This window comes from Takifugu flavidus, chromosome 10 (genome assembly GCF_003711565.1).
Source record: "Takifugu flavidus isolate HTHZ2018 chromosome 10, ASM371156v2, whole genome shotgun sequence".
In the NCBI taxonomy this organism is placed as follows: Eukaryota; Metazoa; Chordata; class Actinopteri; order Tetraodontiformes; family Tetraodontidae; genus Takifugu; species Takifugu flavidus.
The window spans coordinates 570,186-578,381 of record NC_079529.1 but is presented as its reverse complement, the minus strand read 5'-3'; the positions used below and the strand labels follow the sequence as shown (position 1 = coordinate 578,381).

General features: G+C 45.1%; 1 protein-coding gene across 3 annotated transcripts in view; it reads left to right on the top strand.

Annotated features, from left to right (window-relative positions):
• Positions 1 to 7,840: 7,840 nt before the first annotated feature.
• ddr1 (discoidin domain receptor tyrosine kinase 1) overlaps positions 7,841 to 8,196 on the top strand; it is a 29,092-nt gene continuing 28,736 nt past the window's right edge. For 2 of the 3 annotated variants that reach the window (XM_057045864.1, XM_057045862.1), the window contains exon 1: positions 7,842 to 8,146. The gene's annotated coding sequence lies outside the window, so the exon portion shown is untranslated. Of the gene's footprint in view, positions 8,147 to 8,196 lie in introns of all 3 variants that reach the window. The other variant, XM_057045865.1, reaches the window with a different exon arrangement.

The following is an 8,196-nucleotide window of genomic DNA, read 5'->3' as shown; positions in this document are numbered from 1 at the left end:
TTATCAATGGAACACTGAAAATGAACTGGTTAAAGTCCTCATTTAACAATAAAAGCTCCTGGCATCATATCCCAGGAGAAATCTTCAAGAAATTGGAGGCACTGAATTTTTCATTAATATGTGTTTTCAATATCCATGAAAATTCCAGTTAAATTGTCCCCATTTTCACCATTAGCTTCTTTTATATTGGAAACTTCTACCTCCCACAACAAACTGATGTACAACAATAGAAACATTACAGTTAAATTACTGGATGGATGAAGGTTGCGTTATAGTTTGACTTTAAGTCAGGTGAGTTTCAACCTCGACTCACATCACTCCGACTTTTCTAGTTGGAATCTCTGACTTTGAGGTTATTAAAATTCCTAATAAACCATTAGAAACATGTTTGATGACATCACACACTTTTTATCGCCTTTGTTAAATGCCATACAACTCATCTAGGAAGGAACTGCATATTCTATATGCTAAATACTTAACAAATTCAAGAGCAAAATAAATCCATTTTAAAGTTGAAAGAGTGTAAACCATCTGCTGATCTATCATGACAGAGATTTGGGTGTAAAACAATTAAATTTATATTTTTTGATGAACGTCTGATCATTTATTTTTTCAATCTGCCAAATTCATCCAGAGGTAAAATTTATTCTCATCCAGATGTTTAATTCCTATTAAAACTGTAATTAGTCTGGAAACATCCTGCTTGATTAATGAACATAGAGGATATCGAATTAGATTTACTGGTAATAACAACCAGCTGTGCCAGATATTTCAAATTAAACTGCTAATTTACGACATTAGAATGGTTCCCATTGGAAATGCCCCCCAATGATACCAAGAAAGATAAATGCAATTAAAAAGAGATCAGTGTTATCACAGAGAAGCTGCGTGTATGAACCTAACGGCCGACTGTCTCAACCCGAGCAAACATGCTGTGTTTGTCCAAGCATTTCCGCTGCTCATTTCCTCCCACTGTGCATCTGATGTGAGCTCATTTAATAAGAGAAGGATGTGAAAAGGTGGAGAGCAGCGTTTGAAATCACGGTAACTCCTCCGAGGGGTCTCTGCTGCACCGCTCTTATTACCTGTGGAACATGTGGCCTCAATTGTCACCTTTCTTACTGCCCTATGTATGTCAGCAGTCACGTAGTGGAGGTTTTAAAGGCATTCTTGTAGGCAACTGTACATCTAAAGCCATTATCTTATTATGTTTGCTGAGAATTAATGGCAGCATTTCTTACCCAACCACAGCTGTACTGGTATAATGGCCACTAAGGAATGCTGACTTTAAACATTATTTAAGCAACGGGAGGGATCCTCCACTTTTTACTGCATAATTTGGACTTAAAGATCTTGGGTGATAGGAGAAAGGGCAAATTCAGCTGTTTCTAATTGGCTTTGAAAGCTGTGAAGAGAAGAGAAGAAGTTTTTACTGTCATTAAACAATTGATTGTACGACTGGAGTCCAGACGGGGGACCAGTCGTGGGCCAGGTTTGGAATCATCTGGAGGAAACCCACACAGAAATCATCCTAACTGAACACAGAAAGTCTGTTGTACCCGGGAATTCAACTTGCGACCTCCTTGCAATGAAGCAATGGGGCTCACCACTCAATCTTTTGAGTTGTACAATACAAGATGTACAACAACAGCTTCTTCTCTACTTCTCTCCTCATAACTACCCCAGAACCAGGATGTTGTGTGTCAGTAATTAAGGGACGACAACGGCACCAACACATCATGAGACTGGGCTCAAAGGCGACTCCATAAAGTTCAGACCTGTTAATTAAATTCTGCTCTGCTGAATGTCTCCGCTGTCACACCTGTAACGCCCATGTGCTTTGAATTTGGTCCCTTTTTGTGACATCATCCAGTTGTCGTGGCAACCCCTTCCTCCTCTCTTATTTACCCCCCCCATCGTTGCGTCTCTGGTTACCTGCACTTACATGTGGGGGAGAAATAATGGACCAGTTTCATATGAGAGCTGGAGCAAAAACAGAGCTGAGAAATCTGTCACACATGTTCTCCGGGGCCCTGCCGATACGTGCACGTGCGCAGTGGGACGCAGCATCAGAGGGACGCTGAAAAGTCATTTCAGAATAGGGGGGAGAACAAAAATAGGAGCTCTTGAAATAGTGCTTCACTTAAAGAAAATAAAAATCAACCACATCCCCAAAGACTTTCAGAGGCAAATACAGCCGGCGGCCACTAGAGGGCTACTGGCGCCACCACTGGTGAGAGGATATACAGGCCCAAAACGAAGCATTCCAGTCCTGTTCAGAGGAATCGGCCCTAAACAAAGATTAGCAGTGGAACAACAGAACAACAAGTTGTCTCTTCTATCAGTACCGAGAAGTACATGAGTGAGCCAAACGCTAGAGTATAGTAGTGTATCTATTAATGTATCAATAACAGAAACACCACGCAGAGGGAACGGTACTGCAATGAAACACAAATTCAGACAAATTTAAAGAGAAATAGGTTATTACATGTATTGGTAGGCAAACGCCATCATTGGTGAGTACATCTCTGTGGCTGGTACAGTTTAAATGTCTGTCTGTTGTGCACTCATACACACACACACACACACACACTCATACACACACTGATTTACAACTGAGGCAGTTGTCTTACAGGTCTCTTGGTAAAAGAATCTTGACCTCAGACTTATAAAATAGCTGAGAGCATATTTGGTGCTAAAATCTCCAGTGATACCTGCCTCCATTTCACACTGAAGTATTAAGTTTCCACATTATGCAAATCATGTTCATGTCAGAATTTAATATTTAATAAGGTTACAACCTTCTCACAAAACATTTAACGCCCATTAATAACATTGATTTAATCCAACAGTATAATAGGAGCGCAGAACATTACGGTTTTTTTTCCTGAGGTGATCAATGCTTGGCAAACACAACCAGCATTATGTCAACGGCAGCTAAACCCGAAACAAAAGGCTTTTTTGGTCCAGTGGGCTCAGGAGGACAAGATGGCCGCAGAGCCTCGCAAGGAGCCAGCTTTAGTACGGAGTTCCAACCAAACGATAAAAAGTTTGGAGGATTTCTAATTCAATACTGCTGTGTGTGTGTGTGTGTGTGTGTGTGTGTGTGTGTGTGTGCGAGTGTGTGTGTGTGTGTGTGCGAGTGTGTGTGTGTGTCGCTGTGAGAATGTGTGTGCATCTTTAAGTGTGTCTGCCTGCTCCTTAGTTGCAGCCTCGTGTGTTTGTGTGGGTCTCTGGGTTGGAGCCCATGTGGCAACAGGTATTTTTAGCATCGTGGCTCACTGCTTTGCAATGACACTCATTTGCCCCCCTCTACCCCCCCCCCCCACCACCACCACCACCACCAGCCACCATTCTCCCAGTTTTCCTTTCCCTCCCACCCATCATCCATTCATCCATCCATCCACCCATCCATCCATCCATCATCCATCATCATCCATCCATCCATCCATCATCTATCATCCATCCATCATCTATCCATCCATCCACCCATCCATCCATCCATCATCCATCCATCCGCCCATCCATCCATCCGCCCATCCATCCATCCATCCATCATCCATCCATCCATCCATCTATCATCCATCCATTCATCCATCCATCCATCCATCCATCCATCCATCCATCCATCCATCCATCCATCCATCCATCCATCCATCCATCCCAACATTCAGTCTTGTAGGCATCTACCAACACTTTTCCCAAAGCTTTCATTAAAGGAAGAGAGTTTAAAAAAGGAGTGAAGATCTAAATTATTGAGTTTTATCACTTCAAGCAAACAAAGGATGACTACAAGCATCTGTGTTTAAACAACGGCAACAATAAGCCGAGTTCAAACCGCAGTTTGAATGTGTGATCATGGGTGTGGGAAGGCTGAGCCCAGACCAGACAAAGCAGATCAAAACACATCCGATGGTAATTAAAGCGAACCGTCCTCTAAGCTCTATTGTTGGCTCTGTGGAAAGATTGGAGGATGAAAAGGAGGTCATTTATTCAGCGCCTGGCTCAGACAGGTGAAGAGAGGTGGGAGGGATTTGAGGAAAAGGGAAGTAAATCCTACAGGGACAGTTTGAACAGAAGGCGACAGTTGTAGATCCCAAATGCCACAGCAGAGTCCTCCCCACACTGTGAGTGCACGTGTGAGTGTGCACGCGTGTGCAAATGAATAGCAGGGGATTTCTAAGAGGGGGAACCTGACACTCCAAAAAAAAGGACGCATCTCTCTCCTTCGTCTCCTTTCCAACCGTGAGGAAGAAGAGGCACAAGTGCGCTGCTACAGCTGAGGGGTCCTCCGGGGACCGGCGAGTGTGTGAGGGGTCATCGGGAATGCTGCCACATCGACAACACCTGACAATTCCACCCCCCCTCTCCCCCCCTTTCCCAACATTCCCCTGACAACACTGAGCTCATCACTTCACACACATCCAGCTGCAGGATCACGACCGTCAAGTGGATGGGATTTGTCCAGCTTTAGTGTTTGAGAACGTATGAATTAATTCGGTCGGCTAAATTATTCCCTCAGTATTTTGATGTGTTTCTTTTAAAAATACCAGCAAAAAGAGAGATCCAAAAGAATGTAAAACACAGGATTAACTTTTAATTCTGTCTCTAACAAGATTAAAACCCTTCAAATATCTCATTTAGTGTCGATGCTCATCGCCAGAATACAATATTTTCTCGCTCAACTGCCGTGAAATTAAAAACAATCCCAACAGCTTCGCGCTGGACCTTTGATTCCAAAATTAGAACCACAACAGAGAGCTTTGTGGAAAGTGAGAGGAGCTGACACAACATTTTTCCTCACTAAACACCCAAAAGGAACGCCCCAAGGCAAAGATGCACACCCCCACCCCCAGCCAGGAACCTCCCACTCAGCCCTGGGTGCAGACGGTGACCCTTTGACCCCTGGCTCCTCTGGCACCCTCAGATCCTCTCCAGGGCCCAATCACAAACATCCTGCCCAGGACCTGTGACACCACCACTGGTGCATCACAGTAACGAGCTGTAGAGGAGGGTGCACACTCCACACATCCATACATCTATCCATACATCTCCATACATCTCCATATGCATGTTTCCACCAGAGCTGGACACAAAGCCACACGTGCATGAGCGGAAGGTCAGTATTTTCCTGCAGTGGGGAGCTGTGGGGCTCTTTGGCTGCTACAGATGGGAGGCATTCACTGGATATTCCCAGTGAAAAAGACAGTGGAGATGCTTCGGAGCCCGGAATGCTCGGCACGCCGTCTTACGGCGCTTCCACGCATACTGCAAGCCTCGAATTCTGCAACTGATCTGTGTTGTCTGAATCCTGCAGCCCTGCACAGCTGTCAGACCCTGACAGGGGGCTGACAGGCAGCCCGTGTGTGTGTGTGTGTGTGTGTGTGGTGTGTGTGTGTGTGTGTGTGTGTGTGTGGCTGACAAACTTTGAGTTGAACATTTCCATCCCTAAGCTGGGAAATTCTAGCTGCTTTTTCATAGATGACAGCATAATGGATCACCTGCAAGGTCCTCCGTTTTAAACCAGTAGTTCCCTACAAATGTGACGTTTAAACATTTTAAGGCTCCTTAAAACTTCCACGAGACTTATTGACATGCAGACTCCATGTTTCCAGCAGCTGGTTGTTTTTAATTTGTCTTTTTTCTTTGTACTTATCACATCAGCTGAACACTGACTCCATAGATCTCTCCCTCTCTCTCCCTCTCTTCTCCCCCCCCCTCTCTCCCCCTCCCTCTCTTCTCTCCCTCTGTCTCTCTCCCTCTCTCTCCCTCTCTCTCCCTCCCTCTCTCTCCTCTCTCTCTCTCTCCTCTCTCTCTCTCTCTCTATCCCTCTGTCTCGCTCCCTCTCTCTCTCTCTCCCTCCTCTCTCTCCCTCCCCCCCCCCAGTGAATTCCACACAGGATCAGACCTGCTTTTTATGCTCCACTGTGTTTTCCTCCGAGAGAGCAAAGGGAGTATAAAGAAGGGGGGGGGGGCATTATAGGCAACAAACCAAAATTTAGAAGAATTTTATTTTTTTTAAAAATGAATATGAAAAAGGAACAGGTCAGAGAGAACGTACGATGGAAAGTTCAATAAGAGTATGGAGAAGAAACAGTGAAAAAGGTGATTATTTCTGCCAGGGGATTCACAGTTGCCCAGACAACGAACAAAGCGGAGCCAGCGGAACAATGTGTGCAAGAGAAAAGGCCTGAAAAGAAAAGTGAAAAGACTCTGGAGTGTGAGAAAAGTAAAACTGTGCTGATCAGCAGGACAACTTTTCTAATTCCATTTTGGGAATGAATTCGGCAACACATCCACAGAGATTTCCTGATTTTCTCTTTCGTTTACTTATCGGAAAGAAGGGGGAAGCCCTTCAGGAAAAAAAGACCCCGTTAAAAAGGAAAGCATGAATAACTAACGACCCCCATTGCTGCTGGCGCTCACAGGACTGAGAGATGTTTAATGATTAAACACACATGAGTGGGTGTTTGGGTTTAGCACTGAATTGAGAAGTGGTGAGAGAATGTTAATGATATTCAGAGGGATTGAGGCCAGGTCAGATGAAAGTCTGGCTAAAGTTCCTGCAATGAAAGAGGAAGAGAGCAAACTCCATATGTGGAGGCAGGAATTCAATGTCAATTTGCAAACGAAAACGTTTTATGGTTTCTACACCTGATATTGGGACTATTAAATACCCAGTTTGCCGCAGCACAGATGAAAATGTAATAGAAAAAGGATCATTCATATTTAATGTTCGCTGGCCTCCTGAAAGTTTTTCATAAAAGAATATTTATTGATTTTTTAAAAATGTGATTAAAATGGGCGACGCAGTAGGAATATGCTGCTCAGGAACTATTAATATTAATTAAAATAAATATGTTATAAGTGCCAGCTCCTCTCTGATTACTAATGGGGAGTAAAAGCGCTCTCTATCGAAGACGAAGAACAAGCTCCTAAAGAAATTCCTGAAATAACATGAAAAAAGACACATGCACGCATATTTCTAAGCACCCACACCCACTGGCCAGAGAACTGAGCTGGGAGTGTATCAGCGATCCGCTTCCATGTTTGCCCAGAGTGGAGCCCTCGGCCTGTTAAATGACCTTTATTGTCCCTGGCTGCTGATTGAGCAGAGCTAAAGTTTCCCTCCCCTCAGACAAGTAGCGACAGGAACTGGAACCGTCGCTCTGCCTTCCCTTTCTTTCCCCTTCTTCAACGTTTGCTGTAATCCAGCACAAACACGTGCACATATCTGCCTCTCTTAAAACATATTTGTCCACCTCTTGGCTGGGGATCTTCATATCAACAACCCTCTTGGTTCCCGCTCCATTGCTGCGTTTTACTGCTAAACCCTTCAATCGGACTCATTATAGCCCAGGGACAGTAATGCTATACAGTTACGCCAGCAGAACTCTGTAATAACGCTGCCCGCCGAGGTAAATATCAGGGCAGGGTGTTGGGGCTCCGCATTAAACGTCCAGATGCTGAAGCCAAAGCAGATAATTCACAGTTTACATTAGAACAGAACGGACCTGCAGGGAGCTGAGAGACTTTGTGTTACATGCGAGGGGTTAACAAGGTGAGAGCACTCCGTCTGCGTGCTGATGGATCAGATGTCATATTCCCCAAATCTCCGTGCTGCTGTAACAAAGACCCCCTCCCTAAACCACCCTCCACCAAAGGCTCCACCACGATTTTCCCCCCCTCCTGAGCGCCCGCCCAGGGTGGACGCTCATTGGCTGATGCGCGTGCTGGAATATTCAATAAGGCACCTTACTGTGGGCTGTGATTGGCTGGAGCCGGTGCAGTTATGTAAATGAGCACCTGGTGGCGCCTGCTGGCCCGACTCTGGAGCCCGGAATGAGGTTGGAGGAGCTCTCTGGACAGAGTCAGATAGGGAGACGAAGGGAAGGCACCTCTGACACTGTTGCTCCTACAAACTTAAATCCCCTCACCGCGGGCACGCTTTCTGTGCACGACACTTCCTCCCAAGACTGTTAGAGGACCAAAAGACCGAGGGTTTTAAATCAGATAAAGTGCTCATTTCAACAAAGCTTGGATTATCCGCAGGACGAGTTCCAGGAGGGGGAAGTAGCATTATCCCAGTAAAGAACACTCAGAAAGTTGGGACTGCTGTCAAAGCGCACTTTTCTGCGTCTTTTAGGTAAGAAGACAAACTCTCTCCGCGCGTTTCCCCTCCGCAGACTTCACTCT